General features: G+C 35.8%; 1 pseudogene across 1 annotated transcript; it reads left to right on the top strand.

Annotated features, from left to right (window-relative positions):
* Positions 1 to 7,933, top strand: LOC114294330 (uncharacterized; annotated as a pseudogene). The gene is made up of 6 exons (XR_014358610.1): positions 1 to 232; positions 350 to 488; positions 6,212 to 6,307; positions 6,502 to 6,624; positions 6,757 to 7,019; positions 7,308 to 7,933. The product of XR_014358610.1 is annotated as an uncharacterized LOC114294330 (transcript).
* The last annotated feature ends 10,143 nt before the right edge of the window (positions 7,934 to 18,076 follow it).

Raw genomic sequence — 18,076 nt, 5'->3', positions numbered from 1 at the left:
AGTTAACGAAGGAAGATGGCGAGGGGTGGGGGTGAGTGGGGGTATAATGGGAGAGGGAAATGGTGTTCGTACAAGCGAACCACTCTCACCGTATGCTCAATCAACATTGGCGTTGCTCTCTATGTTCTTCCCTCTTTGTACAGTTGTTAAGTACACCCCAGATCAGATTAGGAAAATGGAAGATTCAATTCGAATACGAAAAGCGTCCGAACCTGTAGAGGTAATTAAATTGGTAAGACCCATTTTAGGTTTCAGCGAATCTGTGTACCATGTTTTTGAATTTTTTTTGATAAGTTTAATTGGATTGATAAAATATAGTGTAATGAGGAACATTTTGTTGTGATAAAAGGTAAAAGAAATCAAGAAGGAATTTTTAAGTGAACAAAGCCTGGTCGAATTGCCGCAGCACTTGAAACAGAAGATAACGGATGAGATCGTTGGAAGGTTGAGGGGCTTGAGAGCTGGTGCCAATGTGAGCGAGCAGCGAGGTCAGTACATATTACTTAAACAAGTAACTTTACCAATTCTGTTCATTCTTTGCCTGCATCGTGATGTTAGTGTTAATTCATATTTGGTCCTCTATTCTTTACCCTGTTACAATTGTCTATACTATACTATATCATCTTTTGCTACTTTAATTCTGCTTGGAAAGTTGCAATGTAGAACAAGATTTTAAACAGTGTCTCTTTTACACTTTGGCTGTTTCTTGAAAATAAAACTTATTTATGGAAGTTTATGGGGACTTTAAGCCATGTTACTTTGAACCTTCTTGCTTATTTAACATTTACTGGCATTAGAGTTGATGCCAACAATGACAATATTTTGTACAAGGTGGAAGTCTAATTCTGTTGTAAGTTTTCATAGTTTTTACTTTAGTTTGATTAAGTGGGCAAATAGTCAAGTGCCTAAGAGTTTGTTGAGCTGTAAATTGTTAAAAGTTGTGGTAATGTTAAGCATATAGCAGTGAGTTATATAGTGGATGTATTAAACATTGGCAGTGCAACTTGATGAATGAGTGAAAGATTGTAAACTGATTGTTTCCAATTAAGTATCACATAGTTGGATCTTTTTTCTATTTTGGTTAAGGTTAAATTTAATTTTGACAGAAAACCTGCTTCTTTGGAAGTCTATATATATGATGGGAAACTCCTAAAACTTTGAAAACCCATTTTCTATGACCTAAGAAGCATAGATGCGGACACAAAACACGGGTATATACAGTAATTTTCAAAAAATAAAGACAGGACGATAGATAAAATATATGTTTTAAATACATAATAATAATAATTACATTTATTTGTTATATACATATACATACATTTTATTATATCAAAACAATTAGAGAGATTTTTCCCCCATCCTATATATTAGAAAAGAAGGGTTAATGAAAAGTGTTAATGGCTATCTTGAAATGCCCTAAACAAATTGGAACTTTTACGCTTCAGACTTAGGAATTAATAGGTATGAATTCACATTATTTTGATTTTAATCATTGACTTGAGCTATTTTCTTCAAATTTGTGATGTGTTTTGCGTATTTAAGTGATGGGCACACACTTCCTACAAGTATTTGAAGCATGTTTGGTTCTAATTTTTAAAAATAAGACACATTTCAGGGGCATGTCCAATATGTATCAAACATAACACAATCCTTTCTTAATGTGATTCTTATCTGACACTTTCTCGGAAGAATATGTGATTCTTACCCTATGCTTGCAGATCGAAAAAATTGTTAGCCTATGTTGTCTGATACAAATGGTTATGCATTGTAAAGTGATCTTTTCATCTACAAAATATTTTCAGAACTTGTTTTAGTTAATGGCTAACAAATTAGCATAGTTTATTCAGGCATTTGGTTGTGTTGGTTGTTTTAAAATTTTTAAGAACAAATATGAAACAGGTTTCCATTTATTTTCTTTTATGATAACAAAAGAAAATGTTGATACTTTGATGTGTTGTGCTTGGATTGAAAAGAAAAAAAAAAATTTGATTTTTGTTTGGTTAGGAGGCGTCTAATTGCTATTTTTGATCAAAGGCTCCAATTTCCAAGTAGGGAAAAAAGATTTTTGTGAGTGCAACCAATTATCTTATTTATTTGATACGTGCACCCAACAAAAATTATAGAGGTAAGATATATATAGGGGAGCGAGAATTTAAGAAAGAAGAATAAAAGTAAAGAATCTAAGATAAATGATTAGACCCATAAAGATTATAATAATAACAGAGAACTTATGAAACAAAAATAAGTATAATCAGAGAGAAACTCATCTAAAACGATTTCTATGGTCTATTATTGATGGAGTAATGCTAAGGATCCCAAATGTTTTACCAACATTTATATTAAATGTCTCACATGGGTGTGAGACCCACATGGGATCCACATAGTGTGGGTCCTACACCCATGTAAGACATTTGATAGAAATGTTGGTAAAACATTTGGGGTCCCTATCATTTTTTCTTATTGATGGGTCATGGTGTCAAGTGTGGATACATGGGTGTGAGTCAAAGGGCACTCACTTTATACGAATAAATCAAAAGTTGGGTGCAAGTATAGACAATCTCCAAACACTCCATATAGATAGGATAGGCAAGCTATGGCCTCTTAGGAATTTGAATATATGTATTAGTTAGAGTAATGTATAGCATTTTATTTTGTTAAGAACCCCACTTTGACACTCCCTGCCACCAACCAAAAGAAAGGTGCCAACAAGAAAATAAAGAAAAAGGTGAGTAAGCATAAAGAAAAAGTAAACTATAGAAGGAAAAAGGTACCAACAAGTTGATTTTGTTCTGGACGTGATATGAGTATGCATCAATCTTTTAATTGCTGCAAAACAAGACCGGAGGGCATTCTGATGCTTAAGTCAGCGAAGGTCTTCAAATATAAATGATAGTGTTCTTGTGTTTTTTGTATCACATACCTTGGCCTATGAAGTTGTAAGTCTATTTATAATGTGAGGATCCTTGCTATGTAAGTATGCTTGTTGCCCAAGTCCCATCTTTTAGAGATTTCCCTTAATGATAAGATATGGTGCACATCTTTTTTTGATAATCCAGGGTATCTCTCGCGCCTTGCCCAGCCCAATTGGGTCCGAGTTACCTCATATGTGAACAATCGAGAACTAATCCTTGGAGGCACTAAAGTTAAAGACCAAGCAAACCTCTAGTGGCCACATCTTATTGCTAAGTCTTGTAGGAATAAGTTTCTTATGTTTGAGGAAACTTGCTTATCCCTCATCTCTTTAATGAGGTTGTGTTCATATAGGTTACTGAATTGTTATTTTGATGGTGTTGACATGCCACATGGTGGCTCTCATTAGAATTATTGCTAGCTTAACCAGCGTGGGATCCAAGCTATTTCTTTTATTATTATTCCTTCCTCACAAACAAATAATCATAATAATTAAAAAACCATGTTAATGAATCATATTCTATGTGGTGGTGGTTTGGATTATTAATTATTTCACTCTTCTTAAGAGTGTGTTAAGAGCTGCCTGGAAATCTAAACACCTTCAATGTGCCCATCAAAGGAGATGATGCTGCTTTGTTAATGTAGGACCCACAAGAAGATAATAAATTGATTATTACTATTAAATTTAAATGGTTATTTTTGTTAGGAGCCTTTGATTTAATGTTGCTCTATTTTCTTTCTATTAGGACTTTTAATTACTTTTGTGATACGATTTGAGTCTTACTAGGTATTTATGTTGGGTGGGATTAGTTTGAGAAGGTTTCCATGAGTTTTTAGGATTGTCTACAACCTATAAATAGGAGTTATCCCTCTTGACACAACTGCACCAATGTTCAAACCTCAGGGTTCATATCAAGGAGATGCATTGGGTAAATATGTTTAGTCACCTGCCTTGGTCAACATTCTCTATCTTCTTGTAGACGCCTCTCTCTCTCTCTCTCTCTCTCTCTCTCTCTCTCTCTCGGTCAAGGTGAGTTCTATGTGGAACCTTGATGAAGGGTCATGAGTCGGCTGGACTCCCCATGATTGAGGCACCACACCAAGAGGAGGTTCCCGAGCCCTATTCCTCAACTAAATTGGCATGACAAGTATCAGAAGATATGCACTTGAGACGGTGAGCCACTAAGCCGAGCATGCCAAGCGAAGCGGCCTAAGAGTTGCCTCTTGATGGCTGCCTCACAAAGGATGACTACCTCATGGAGAGGTACTATGGCGATGACATGGGAAGCCATGTCGGAGATCCAGATGCATTGGGGGTTGTATCTCAGATGGACCATCTAAAAGTAGGTGGTTGGATCTCAGATGGACTATCCGAACCTGTCAAATTTTGTTGAAGTTGAACTGGACTTGTTGCAATGTGACATTCTAACTAATATGTTTGAGGTTTGCATAAACAACATCAATCTAATCAGTATCATGTGGTTTGGCAAATCTCGTGATTTAGGTGGATATTGCATGTTTGGATTATTATTATTAATTCAACTCCAAATAAACCACAGGGAATTGCTTGTAAAGAACACCTTAATTTTGTTGATATCCTGCCTTCAGGTGATCATTTTAAAAATCCTGCTAATAGAACCCTTCCAAAGTTGAATTTGTCCATCTTCACAAGAATTTCATTTTTGGTCTTCATCTTAGCGAATTTGGATTATGAAAATGTCCCTTATTTTGAATTTGCATGATCAAAAGAATGGAATCTGTTTAGGCAATGACGAGAGATGATCCTTCTTCAATTGTCATTGCCTCTTCTCTTATGACCAAATCTATCAGGACCTTTTTCCCTGGATATTGTGAAAAACATTTTTTTTTATGCTATGGGATGAAGTGATTGATGTTAAAGCTCATGGATATTATATTGCCCTTAATTATAATGTTTTATGTCCACTATTTTTGTGATACATTTGTATTGAACATTTGACGATCTTTGGTTGGTTGCTGCATCCTTGCAAATTGCCAATGATTCGTAAGCTTCCTTAATTATTATGTTTTATTTCTTGACTAATGGACACATTCTTATCTGATATGGATATTATATTGCCCTTAATTACAATGTTTTATGTCCACTATTTTTGTGATACATTTGTATTGAACATTTGACGATCTTTGGTTGGTTGCTGCATCCTTGCAAATTGTCAATGATTCGTAAGCTTCCTTAATTATTATGTTTTATTTCTTGACTAATGGACACATTCTTATCTGATATTTGATTATCAATTGGTGGGTTCAGTATGTATTTGGTTTTGATTTGATGTCTCCTTGAAGATACGTTGGCATTTTTAATTGTTTCATGGACAAACAAGTCTTTAGATCTGATCACACTCTGTCTCTGTAGTGTTGCTTTACATTTACTACACACTGAAAATCTTATTACTAGAATTACGAATGCCGCATCACACAGAAAGTAGCATTGGTTATCCTTAGGTACATTTCAATATACTTTGGGTTTGATTGAGTTCTCAGAAGTTGTTTTCTGATTTTTTTTTTTTTTTTTTTTTGGTTGAAAAATTAGAAACTAGATTGACAAAACTAAGCACTACAGAAGATATTTTTTTGAATTTTTAAAAATTATTTCCTTCCAACTAAAAGGAAAACTATATGAAATTAATGATGAGTGTTTTTTTTTTTTTTTTCACCAAAATATTTTTTCAAAATTTTTTAGAAAACTTATTCTGAAAACTCAACCAAATAGTATAGGGTAGTGGGAAATTATTTCTTGTTGAAATAATGGCAGGGGTTGGATTTGGATCATGAATCTAGTTACTCTAGACTTGATAATGTAGTGCTTTTATATATATGGTTGATTCAAAAGGTATTACCTTAAATTCATATTTACTATGAAGTCAACAACAAATTTGTAGTTGTTCTTAAATAAATTTGGAACCAAATGGGTTGTGTGTTGGAGCTAGAGCACAATCTTATTGCTAGTTTTTCCCCTGGTAATTCCTCGTTATGGATGGTGCACCAGTGCACCAGTGTAGTATTTTCTGCCAATCTGAAAGGGGTATTATCTCTGTGTCTACCATGGGATCTTCCGAGGAATGTATTGGAAAAACCAAACTAACCCGACCAGACCCTTTGGTTCTCGGGTTTTCTGGGTATTTTGTGCACCCTTAATGATAATAATGTGAAAAAACAGTTGTAGTGAATTATGTAATCTTCTATCTCGCAATCTTTTTGTTGTCTATAATATTAGCTCCCCTTATCTTTCCTGATATCGTATTGATATTGTTTTCTATGACAGAAGCTGTTGAAAGCTGGCGCAAGGAAAAGCTAATAGAAGCAAAACAACTAACTCTTGGAAAGACCTTGAGCTCAACTGTTCCGCCAAAGGAAGCTGGTAGAATCTCCTCTCTTATCACATCCATGTTTGGAAGAGTTATTTATTTATTTATTTATTTTTTATGGGTTTGAAGACTATTTGGCCTATAGGAAATATTTAAAATCCATCAGTAAGAATTTAAGTCGCTTTTGTGACAATTTTTGTCTAGAAGGATGATTGTTACTTAGAATTGCAAGGGGATATGCTTGTAGGGACGCTTGCAAGACCTTTAGAGTCCGGTTGGAGTCAGCTGTCAAACGAAATTGGTCTTTGGATACCAGTTGAAATCAATAATGAGGAACATGATGACAAACTGGAGGGTGCAACAGATTTCGGTAATAAATCAATATTTATTTTGCTAGTTTGAAGAATTGATCTCCGATATATGACCTATTTTGAAAGGGAAAAAATTAGATTGTATTGTTTTCTTGAATTGATATTTACTGCGGCATGTATGTTCTCTCCAGATGATGAAATTTTAGCTGGAAGGCAACTTCCTCCTGAATGCCACCCTGAACTTCATACGGATTACGATGGTGCTGCAGTCAGATGGGGCCTTACCCACCATAAAGAAAGTGCAAATGACTGTTGTCAGGCTTGCTTGGATCATTCAAAACGTGCCAGACCAGGCGAAAAGAAATGCAATATATGGGTATATTGCCCATCAGAGACAGGGTGCTATTCCCCCGACGTTTATGAGCACAAACATATGGAGTGCTGGCTCAAATATGTAATCATTGGCGTACCTTCTTATGAAGTTATTAAGTTCTCTTTTTTAAATAAAACCTAATAATTAGAAGTAAAAGCTAAAAGCACTGTTGCTCCTGCTTTTTTTAAGCTATTTTGCCTCACAAGTTGTAAATAAAAGCTGCACTAAACACTCGGGCACAATTTTCATAATAAAGGAATGCTATAAGCAGCCCCATAAGCTTCACCAAACAAGGCCGACCGATTTTGCAATTTAACTTTAATGGCATCTGAATTTTTGGCTGTTCTTGCTCTGATCTTTATAACACAGGCGGAAAAACCCAGAGTGAATTTCAAAGACAAGTATTCGGAATCTTATAGGAACTCCCACCCAAATGTGCCCGTGATTGTTCCATGGGTCTCTGGTGTTGTTACTGGGTAATTGGTTTCTGTCAACAATTGACAGCAAATCTGAAGACGGTAGAGTTAGTAACTGTTAACTGTGTTGTGGAAACTTTACAAATACTACCTGCATGAAGCCCCTCTGTAATTGTAATCTCTAGACTCGCAATATGCTCATATATCAGTTGGGGCTTTCAACATTTGTCTTTTTGTTGTTTCACTCTTTTTGATGTTGGTCGGATTTTGTTGATGATTCATTGTGGTGGGTTTGGTGCCGATGCTTTGAAGTTGAAGTCCGGTGCTAAACTGAGAAAAAAGGGGCTTTCTAATAGTCAGGTGTGCAATTGTGCAAATGCTTGTGCCCCAAGGATGTAATATGATAAATTGTTTCGATGTATTATTGGTATTGTCAACTTATAAGCATCTCTCTCTCTCTCTCTCCAAATATTTTTAACTATCTCGGCTATGCATGATTGTTAGAGCATTTGGTTTTTGGCAAAGCAAATGCAACGAGTATGCAATAATTCAAACAATATTGATTTTGTCATTTTCTTTAATCTTGACTATGTTTGATTCTTTGAATTTTTGTTTCAAATTTATTTTGATTCTTTATCTTCTAATTGCAGTAGTTAAGTCCTAATACTTTAATCCTTATATTTTATTGTGGTTGTCAGTTTCTCATCTTTATGGTTTGATATGAAAGTTGAAACATAAATAATTATAATGAATTTTGAGTAAAAATTAAGGAGAAAAGTAATTTTTTTAATAAAAGTTTTTTCTCTAATATTTTAAAAATGTGCTTTACATAGTTTACATGAGTCTTAATTTTAACTGTAAATGATAGAGGAAGGTTATATTCAAATAAAGTTAAAATTTAAAAACTTAATTATTAGGGTAAATTACACTTTAACCCCTTGTGGTTTGTCCCAAAAACACGGAGCTTCCTCGTAGTTTCATTTGTAACACTTAAACTCCTAAACTAAGTACCAAATTGTAATTTTTGACAGATCCGTTTTTTTAATCAGAGCGTGAGATTCACGAGTATAAAAGTGTACGTAGCATTCATTCCTGCCAAAAACATTACACTTTTGGACCAAAACACCTTTTCTCTCTCCCCTTATTATATAAATATGCAACAAACACATTGAGGCCTCTGAAATTGCCCAGATTATCTCAGGATTTCTTCCTCACCGCACAGCAAAACTAGCCTGCAATTCCCCACCACCATCCACCCTCCATCTCCTTCTCATTTCCCTTTCCTTATCATTCGCTTCATCCAACAAACCAAGGCGTTACCCACTGCACTGCCACACCATTCCCATTTAGCAGCACTATAGCTAATATATATACACACATCTTCAAAAGCAAATTTCCAAATAAATTTGTCAAATGGATCGGACCCAGTTAGAATTAAAGGAAATTATTTTTTTGAATTGTTCAATAAAAGTTGCAAATTATAATGCAAAGAATAGTTGGAACTTGAAATAGTTTTTACCTCACAACTTCATATTTTTTTGGTTTGAGGTGTTGTATGTAGGTGGCTGCTTAAACTAGGACAGCCATGGCTACTTTCATAAAAAGGAAAAAAAAAAAAAAAGTGAGGAAGAGGGTTAAAAAAAAAACTCAATGGTGAGTGCTAAAAAATTTTTTTGATGGGATTTATACCAACAAAACCCACTTTATCTTTTCCAAGGTGGTGTTGAAAGGTGGTGGTGACATGTGCATTCAGCTATATATAGAACTAGTTTGTGAGTATTGAGTTTTGGTGTTGTTCCAATGCATCATTGGTCTGGCCATATGGTGTTCAGACTATGGCTGGAGTGTTATTCTATTCATGGTTGCTCTATCCAGCTCGGGCCTTCAAGATGGGAAGTTTAGATGATGTTGTGAAGTTGGTGCCGCCAGTCTTGGAGGATGTCGGCCTGCCAGTTTGCTTCTTGCCGTTGGTGTTGGTGGTCTCAACGCGCATGGTGGTGGTTGTGTTTGAGCTTAGTCCAGTCTGGTTTCTTGGCTGGTTAAGCTTACGGTGTGTAGCTCATGTTGCGAAGAGTCTCTCTCTCTAGATTTTCTCTAGAGAGAGAAAGTTCTAATCATGGTGGTGAAAGGAGTGGTGGGTTTAGAGCTCGTTGGCTTGTTCTAGTACCTGGTTGCTGCTTTACTTTGTTGGTTTCTCTCATGCACCTATGTATGTCTTTTTCTCTGGCGCTGGACTAGTTTTGGTCTCCGGTAACGATGCTCTCCATGTCCAGGTTGTCTGTTTTGTGTTGATATCGGAGATGGTAAGTCACTGGTGCTGGTTACAAGGGTCCCCTCTGTGATATTTCTGCTCTGGTTTGTTCTCATTCGGCGTTAGTTTCGCCAGCGTGATTGCGCGGTGTGTTGCTGCCTTGGTCTACTCCGGTAGTCCCATGTGAGTAGGTGCAATAGCGTTACAATGCGGGTTCATTTCAGTAAGGAATTGTTGCGGCTTTGGGAGCTTAAACCATTCCGGCAATTTCTTTCCTACTCCGGTGTTCGATTTTAGATTGACTGATGTTTGTTGCTCTCTAGCTACGACTATTTTAGAAGCTTCGGTTTGTTGTGTTTGACCGGCCGTCACTGGTGATGAGGTTGTGAGATGGGGATGAGGGTGGTAGTGAAACTGTAAGCATGGTATCCGGCGTTGGGCAAAAGAGAAAGATGGTTCACGCGCATGATGCGCGTTGCAAATGTTGTATTCAAGCTAGCACATCTGCTGATATAGCTTGACGTAGCATAGCTGGATGAACATGTTGGCTTGGTGTTGAAAGGTGGTGGTGACATGGAGCTCACGGTGAGAGAGAAGATAGAGAGAGAGAGAGAAGATGGAAATAGAGATACGAAGTAATACAAATAAAATGACTGAGTGGAAAATATCTAAGGGTATTTATGACTTTTTATTACTTCTGTTACGTCCGTCCAAAATTACAGTTTAGTATTAAGTTTAGGGGTTTAAGTGTTACAAATGAAACTACAGGGAGGCTCCGTATTTTTGGGGCAAACCACAGGGGGCGAAAGTGTAATTTACCCTAATTATTATCTATACAATATATATAAAGCATCAATGTATAATGAACAGTATTTTTTGCCTTGAATGAACAGTAACCTCTCGGGTGTTGAAATATCTGTTTTGCCCCTTGGTCTTTATCTTTTCGCTCCTTATTCTAAAGCTTAAAAATAGAACCAACAAAACACAAATAGAGAAGAGAGAGAGAGAGAAGAAATCGAAGGAGACGGAGACGGAGGAGGAAGACCCGTCCGTGACTACCGACACTGTCATGACCCGAACCCGCCCCCATGGGTTAAGGACATAACCGGCCAGTAATCATGAGATTACCTACGGCCTCAGACCAAAACAAATGTATTTTTAACAGAGATATTGGGGGCCAAACGGAAGCAGTTCAAAACTTTGTCCATAGAGCTGTGCTTACATGACACATCCATACAACCAAACACATATACATTAATAACTCACAACAGAAATGCAGTAGCATAAGTTCTGTACAAACAGGATCATCCAAAACTAAGTCAACCCATGACAACTATATACAGACATATGTAAAGTCCTCGCCAACATGACAAAAATAAAATAGTATAGCAGAAAGGCGAAGACAGGTCTCATGCGTGAGACACTAGGGCTGACTCTCCAAAACTCGGTTGTTCCACACAGACTTCACTGGAGCTGGGTCTGGACCTCTCTTGGCTCACCTACAAATACATGAATGAGCGTGAGCAATAGCCTAGTGAATAATATCAAATAAGAAGATACAAACAATATGTAGAACAACATATTCCGAACGGCCTTGGGCCCAATTCACATTTTTGTTTCCCATTTATATACGCAATTTAAGTCAAGTGACTGTGCCCATTTATCTTTCATTCCTGTCAAACGGCCTCTGGCCCACTCATTTGTATCAAAATGGCCTCTGGCCCATCCATTCATGTCAAAACGGCCTTTGGCCCATCCATTCATGTCAAGACGGCCTTTGGCCCATTCATTCATGTCAAAACGGCCTTCGGCCCATTCATTCATGTCGAAACGACCTTCGGCTCATTCATTCATGTCGAAACGGCCTTTGGCCCATTCATTCATGTCAAAACGGCCTTCGGCCCAATCATTTATGTCAAAACGGTTGTCCATAATTCAAACTAGTAGACTGGTAGAGAAATAAGCAATTGGACAATTGACAAACTTCAAAATATCGATGTTACTTGCAGTGATCGGTTGGTTGGTTTGCCCTGGAGCTCGACCCTACACAGTCCATGAACACAAAAGAGTCACCAACAATTCAATCCGTTCTTAAATTCACATTTTCCTCTTTAGGCTTTATTCTTATCTCTTTAATTCAATTACAATGCTCAATGCATGCCTAAGAGTACTTAGAAGTGAAAGAGAACAGAAAACGGAACTCAGAATGCATAAACAAAATTTCAGAAAAACAGGGTCCCCGCTCGAGCGAACCCTTGAGGCCTGTAAAAGTACTGGGAGCATCAAAATTACACTCAAGCTTGAAGTCTAGCGCTCGAGCGGAAGGCCTCTCTTCGTGGCTCCCCGCTCGAGCGTGAAATTACCCCACTCGAGCGGACGCCATGTTTGTAAAAAGTGTTGGATGCATCATTTTTACGCTCGAGCATGAACTCGGACGCTCTAGCTGAAGGTCTGTCTACATAGCTCCCCGCTCGAGCGTGGACTTTCCCGCTCAAGCGGATATCCAAGTCTGCAAAAATACTAGGAGCACGAAATTCACTCTCGAGCGGCGATTTCCCCGCTCGAGCGGACATCAAAATTCTAGAAAACCCAGAATTGTTCTTGGGCTTCAATTTTGATGTTCAAGGGGTTCAATTCATGATTTCAGTTCCAAAAACATAAAAACACATTATATTACACAAGAGTGTGAGGATATTACATCAAATTGTTCAAAGTCATCATCTCATTCTCAAACAACTCTCATTTCTTTATCATGAACAAAACCCATATATTTCAAACTTCACATAGGCTCCATTTCTTCAAAAATCAAGCATGCAAGTAGGTTAGTTTCCAATTTGAGTTCAAATGGTACAAATAAGGTTCATGATCATGGAACTTATGAAAACCATGTATGCGTGTGAGATTTGGTGCCCGATTCCTCTTGTTCAACATGGTTCATGCATGAATATGCAAAATTATAGCAATCATGCACATGCATGCTCATATAAGCTCCCAATTCAACAAATTCAACTCAAATTAAGCTCTTGATCACAATTGAACCCTGAACCTACAAAATTACAAATTCAACTTATGAATTCAAGATCAATTACTTACCTAGAGGCTCAATTTCTCCAATCAATAGCAATTTCTTGAGTATGGCTTCAAAGTATCATGCTTCAAGACCAAAACCTTGATTCTCTCCCCTCTCTCTCTCTCTCTAATTTCGGGTCTCTCCTCCTCTAGAGAGTTAAATCAGCCAAGAGTGAAATAAAAGAGGGAATTGCACATATAATGGTCCCATATATAAGCCCACTAGGCCTCATTAATTTAATATTACATATTTGAGCACTTAGCACTAATTTAATCCAGTTAATTTGATCCGAATTAATTTTTAATTAAATTTCACCGTAAGCTCTAAAAATTATGCCAATCACAATGGCGCAACAATTTTGGTTTCGGTGGCCGATAGGGCCTTCAATTTAATTCCCAAAACAGATAATCAAACAGATATTCCTACGATAAACAGATAGAAATTCAAAACCACATATTTTCACATAATGGCACACAAAATCATATCAAACACATAATCATACTCATATTATGGACCAATTAACATACTACGGAACAGGGATATCACAGACACGGTTGACATTCGCCCGCTTCAGCTAAGCAACGAATGAGCTCTTTCACTTCTCCCTCCTGCTAGAGTTCTCACACTCCCCTCTCCCATCGTTCAGGTTCGTTTTTCAGAAGTTAGGGTTTTCATACATAAAATATCTGATTTTTGTTTTTAATCTTTTTTTTCTTTCATGTTCATCGTTTTTCTCTTCTTATGAAAATAGTTTTTTTGGAATAGTTTTTGTGAGTTGCAAGAAACAGATTGAACCAGATTGAATGTCATTTTTCCTCTTTTTTTTTTGTTGAAGTTACGGTTGTCTGCTTGTTAAATGTCTTTTTTTTTTTTCTTTTTTTTTTGTTAACAATTGTGAAGTCTCCTAACAGTATATATAATACAATCTGATATTGGGGTCAGATTGTGGTATGGTTGGAGCAGAAAAGCAGGGTTATGATGTTAAGATGAGTGTATAATTTGAATGGTAACACTAAAGACAACCTAAAGACAACACCAAGTAGATATAAAATAAAATGAAGGGGAAAATAGTGAGATTGAAACATCATTGACAGCAACAAGAAGAGAACAAAGGCATAATATAACTTCAAACTATCAACAATATTTATTACCTGGTCATGCAAAGAACGAAACTTGGATTGCCAGGAAATGACTTTCTAAATTTGCTATTAGGAGGGTAAACATCAAATAACTTGTTCAATCCTTATATTATTGATTATCACTTCGATCTCCAGTGTGCCTTTACCATTACAATGAGGATAAGAGTTGAAAATTCAAAGAACATCATTATATCACTTACAGATTCTCTTCAATTGAGCAATAGATCTTGCTGCTGCGGACTATTCCTATTATTGTCCACATGCTACCCTTCTTCCCAACAACCTCAGCCATTCCCATCTCATCATCCCAATGGGCCCTAGAAATATTTTTCCTTATGAAAAAATACACAATTAATTGTTAAAACACAATGATCTAAAGAATTTATAAACAGTTTTTCATCAAAATTTCTACCTAAACTGCAACTTGGGTATATCACCGGATGTAAAAGTAATTTTCTTCATTATTCGTGTCGGGCACACAGACCTCAGAATCACTCATTCCACCTGAAGAACTTGTCCATCCCTCAACCTCCATCCCACTAATATTTGTCAAATAACTTATCAATAATAAATGCAAGATTAAAATCCCATAAAGACTTTGGTTCTCAAGGACAGAGAATCATAGTATAAGATTTCCTTCAATATAGTGAAGATACTGAATTGTAACATTGAATAGCTCACCTTGGCAACCTCTAATTGCTGAATTAGACTCAGTAAAGTGAACCTTTTAGTTCATACAGGCCACAATAACGAAAAACTTCCTACTGAAACTCACAAAAAAAAAAAATATTTTTGAACATTTTCACAACATTTCATACAAACCAAGACAACCAAAAACATAGAAAAAAACTATGAAAATGATAATTGCACAAAGTCCAAAACATCTAAGTTGTTGACTAATACTAATTTGATAGGCCTTCTTTGGACAAAGTCCCAATCACCTTAAAAAGTGTGTCAAGTCTAAGATTTTTTTTTTTTTAAGTACAAAAAAAAAAATTCATTTTGAAAACAATTCTTCAAATTATTATCGTTTTAATCCAGGATTAATCTTTCCTTTTCAGTCCCAAACATAGGAATGAATTGTTTATCTTTTCTTTTTTCTTTTTTCTTTTTTCTTTTGCACTGTGAAAGAAAAATTCTTTGATAAACTTATTGACTTGGAAGTGCTTTCAGATTCAATCCAGGAAATTGATTTTTCTTCTATAAAGGGTTTTTTGATGGATTTCTGAGTTCTGATACGGTAAATTTCACAATTTTGTTATTTTTTTCCCTTTCTTATTTGTTCTTTGTGTTGTTAAATGTTTGATTTCATTATGATTTTGTTGTGTGTTTTGGAGCTAATCCACAGTTTTGAACCATATCTTCAGATTCAATCAAAGAAATTGATTTTTCTTCTACAGAGGGTCTTTGGAAGATGGATTTCCGAGTTCTGATACGGTAAGTTTCGTTGTTTGTTTGTTTGTTTCTTTTTTTTTAATTATATTCTTATTTGAAAATCAAAGTGTACAAAATAAAGTAAATGCTGCAATGTTTTTGGGTAACTTCTGATTTTTCAATCATTCTTCTTGTTATTGATTCCATTTTCTTTGGTTTCTATGATTACCATGATGTGTGGGTATTTTTATTTTGGGCATTCATCCAGGTGTGACTCCTAAATTTTTTGTTTGGTTTCTATGATTACCATGATGTGTGGGTATTTTTATTTTGGGCATTTATCCAGGTGTGACTCCTAAATTTTTTGTTTTGTGTAGATCAATAACTTAATTTGTGTGATTCAGAAAATTTTTAGGGTTTATTATTTAGCTTTGTAATTTTTGTCTATAATATATATTTTTTTATTTTTTAGTTAATTTTTATGGGTTTTATATGTTGTTAAACTTTTAGGGTTTGCGCAAATAAAAATTAAAAACTCAATTTGTGTGATTCAAAACTTTTTTGGTGTTTTCCTATTTGGCTTTGAAATGAATTTTGAAGATGTGTTTAATGCCAACGATTGAACTTCAAAACCCAATTCTAGCTCTGACGGACTAAACATATAATCTATGAAGCACGGACACCTCTCGGAGGGCTCCGTACCAGTGTCGGACACGTGTCCGACACGCGGTGGACACGTGTCCGACACGCACTAGAAAGTGTCCTATTTTTTTTTATTTTTTTTGAAGACGGACACATTCCGGACACGTTCCGACACTTGTGGGACACGCTCGGGGTGAATTTCAGAATTTACAAAACATATTTGGGGTCGATTTGTAACAAACAAAAAATGGAACCATATTTGCCCTAAATCGAAACAGAAAGAGAGAAAGAAGAGAGAGAGAGAGAGAGAGAGAGAGAGAGAGAGGATGAAGAGAACAGAAGAGAAGAGAGACTTGGTCGGTCGTCAGTCGTCGCTTCTCGTCGCTCGTCGCTCCTCATCCATCGCTGTCGTCGCTCCTTGTCCATCGCTCGTAGCTCATCTAATCGCTGATCTTCTTCGTCCTTCTACTTCGATGTTCTTCGTTCTTCTTCTGGTTGGATTTTCTTCTTCTTTTTCTCCGATCTCTCAGTCGATGTCTCTCTCTCTCTGCCTCAGTCACCCTCTCTGTCTCATTTTATTTTTTCTTTTCTTTTATTTTTTTTTATATACTGGGTAGTCTCTCTCCCTCTCTCTGTCTTCTATTTTTTTTTCCTAATTTCATTTAATATTTTTTTTTACTCTATGCCACTCATTTCAATATATAATTTTTTTTATTAGGTTTGTTAATTTTAATAATATGGGTTTATTAATTTTAATAATATTATTTTGTATTTATGATTAACTTTTAATGATTTTTTAATTATTTTATGACATATAATAAATAAAATTAATTATATATATTGAACGTATCCCTAGTGTGTTGTGTCCCCTATTTTTTGAAAATTTACATATTTGCGTGTCCATGTCGTGTCCGTGTCGTGTCGCGTGTCCGTGTCCGTGCTTCATAGCATATAATCAATATTGTGATGGAATTTAGTTCTTTAGGTTGAATACTGGAGATTTTGTTCTGTTCAAAGATTATATCCATTGGGTGTTTGAATTTTGTGCTTAAATTATTTGATAAAATAATTGGAAGGCAAATTGCCACATAATCACTGATGTGGTCAAAAAGTAGTAGGTTGACATAGTTCCCTTCACCAACAAGTATGTTCTTGCTAATTCTCTTATTTGGAAAAGTTTTGTATTTTGTCCTATCTTTGATTTTTAAGGAATTGAATAGATGATTGATTTGTTGGTGCAATTCTATTTTTGTTACTTGCTTTGTGTGTTAGTTGTGCTTTGTCTTTGTCTTCATCTTCCTTCTTTGATCATGAACGGAGGTATTGTGAGAGTTTGCCTAACAAAGTTAGGGTTTCTTCGTACTTTCCATGTACTAAAAATTATGCTTTTTGTTTGTTTGTTTGTTTGTTTTGTTTTGGGTGCATAAAATGGGGATTTTCATTTTTTTTTTTTTTGGTTTACTTGCTTTAGGATTGTGGGGTTGTTGTGCTTTGTCTTCGTCTTCCTGCTTTGATCATGAACTTCTATGAGAGTTTGCCTAACAAAATTAAGGTTCTTGTCTTCTTTCAGCTACTGTACATTATCTTATTTATTTATTTATTTGCATTAAAAGGGGGTCTAATTTTTAATTTTTCTTTGTTAACAATTTTTTTTGTTTACTTGCTTCTTTTTCTATTTCTATTTTGAAGGGTTGTGTGGTGGTTGTGCTTTGTCTTCGTTTTCGTTTTCGTTTTTGTCTTCCTTGTTTGATCATAAATGGGAATTCTATGAGAGGTCGACTAACAAAGTTAGGGTTTTTGCCTTTTTTCCAGATCCTATTTTTTTTTTTGTTATTGCGTAAGGGGATCTTGATTTTTTTTTTCTGCCTATTTTTCATTTTTGTTTCTCACGATTTTTTTGTGGAACTTGCTTCTATTTTTGTTTCTATTTAAAAGGGTTGTGGGGTGGTTTTGCTTTGGCTTTGTATTCCTTATGTTCATTAACTAACAAATTGTGTCACTATATTTCTTTACATGTTCCATAAACGTCAACAATTTCTTAAGATCACTTTTAAACGTCGATTTGAACTATTAAAGGTCCAATCTTTTCTCTTCATTGCTTTTTTTTTAGGGGGGGGGGGAGGGGGGGTTTGGAATGACTTTTGTTTGAGTTTCATTCATAAAAGAGAAGTATATCACATTAGTATGAATCATGTTTTAATTTGATTGGGGGTCAGTGTCTTGGGCCACTATGGAGGGTTAAATAA

Source organism: Camellia sinensis, unplaced genomic scaffold (assembly GCF_055761805.1).
Source record: "Camellia sinensis isolate YWXY unplaced genomic scaffold, ASM5576180v1 Unanchor3, whole genome shotgun sequence".
In the NCBI taxonomy this organism is placed as follows: Eukaryota; Viridiplantae; Streptophyta; class Magnoliopsida; order Ericales; family Theaceae; genus Camellia; species Camellia sinensis.
The sequence above is the reverse complement of the archived record's forward strand: the minus strand, read 5'-3'. Positions and strand labels throughout refer to the sequence as shown.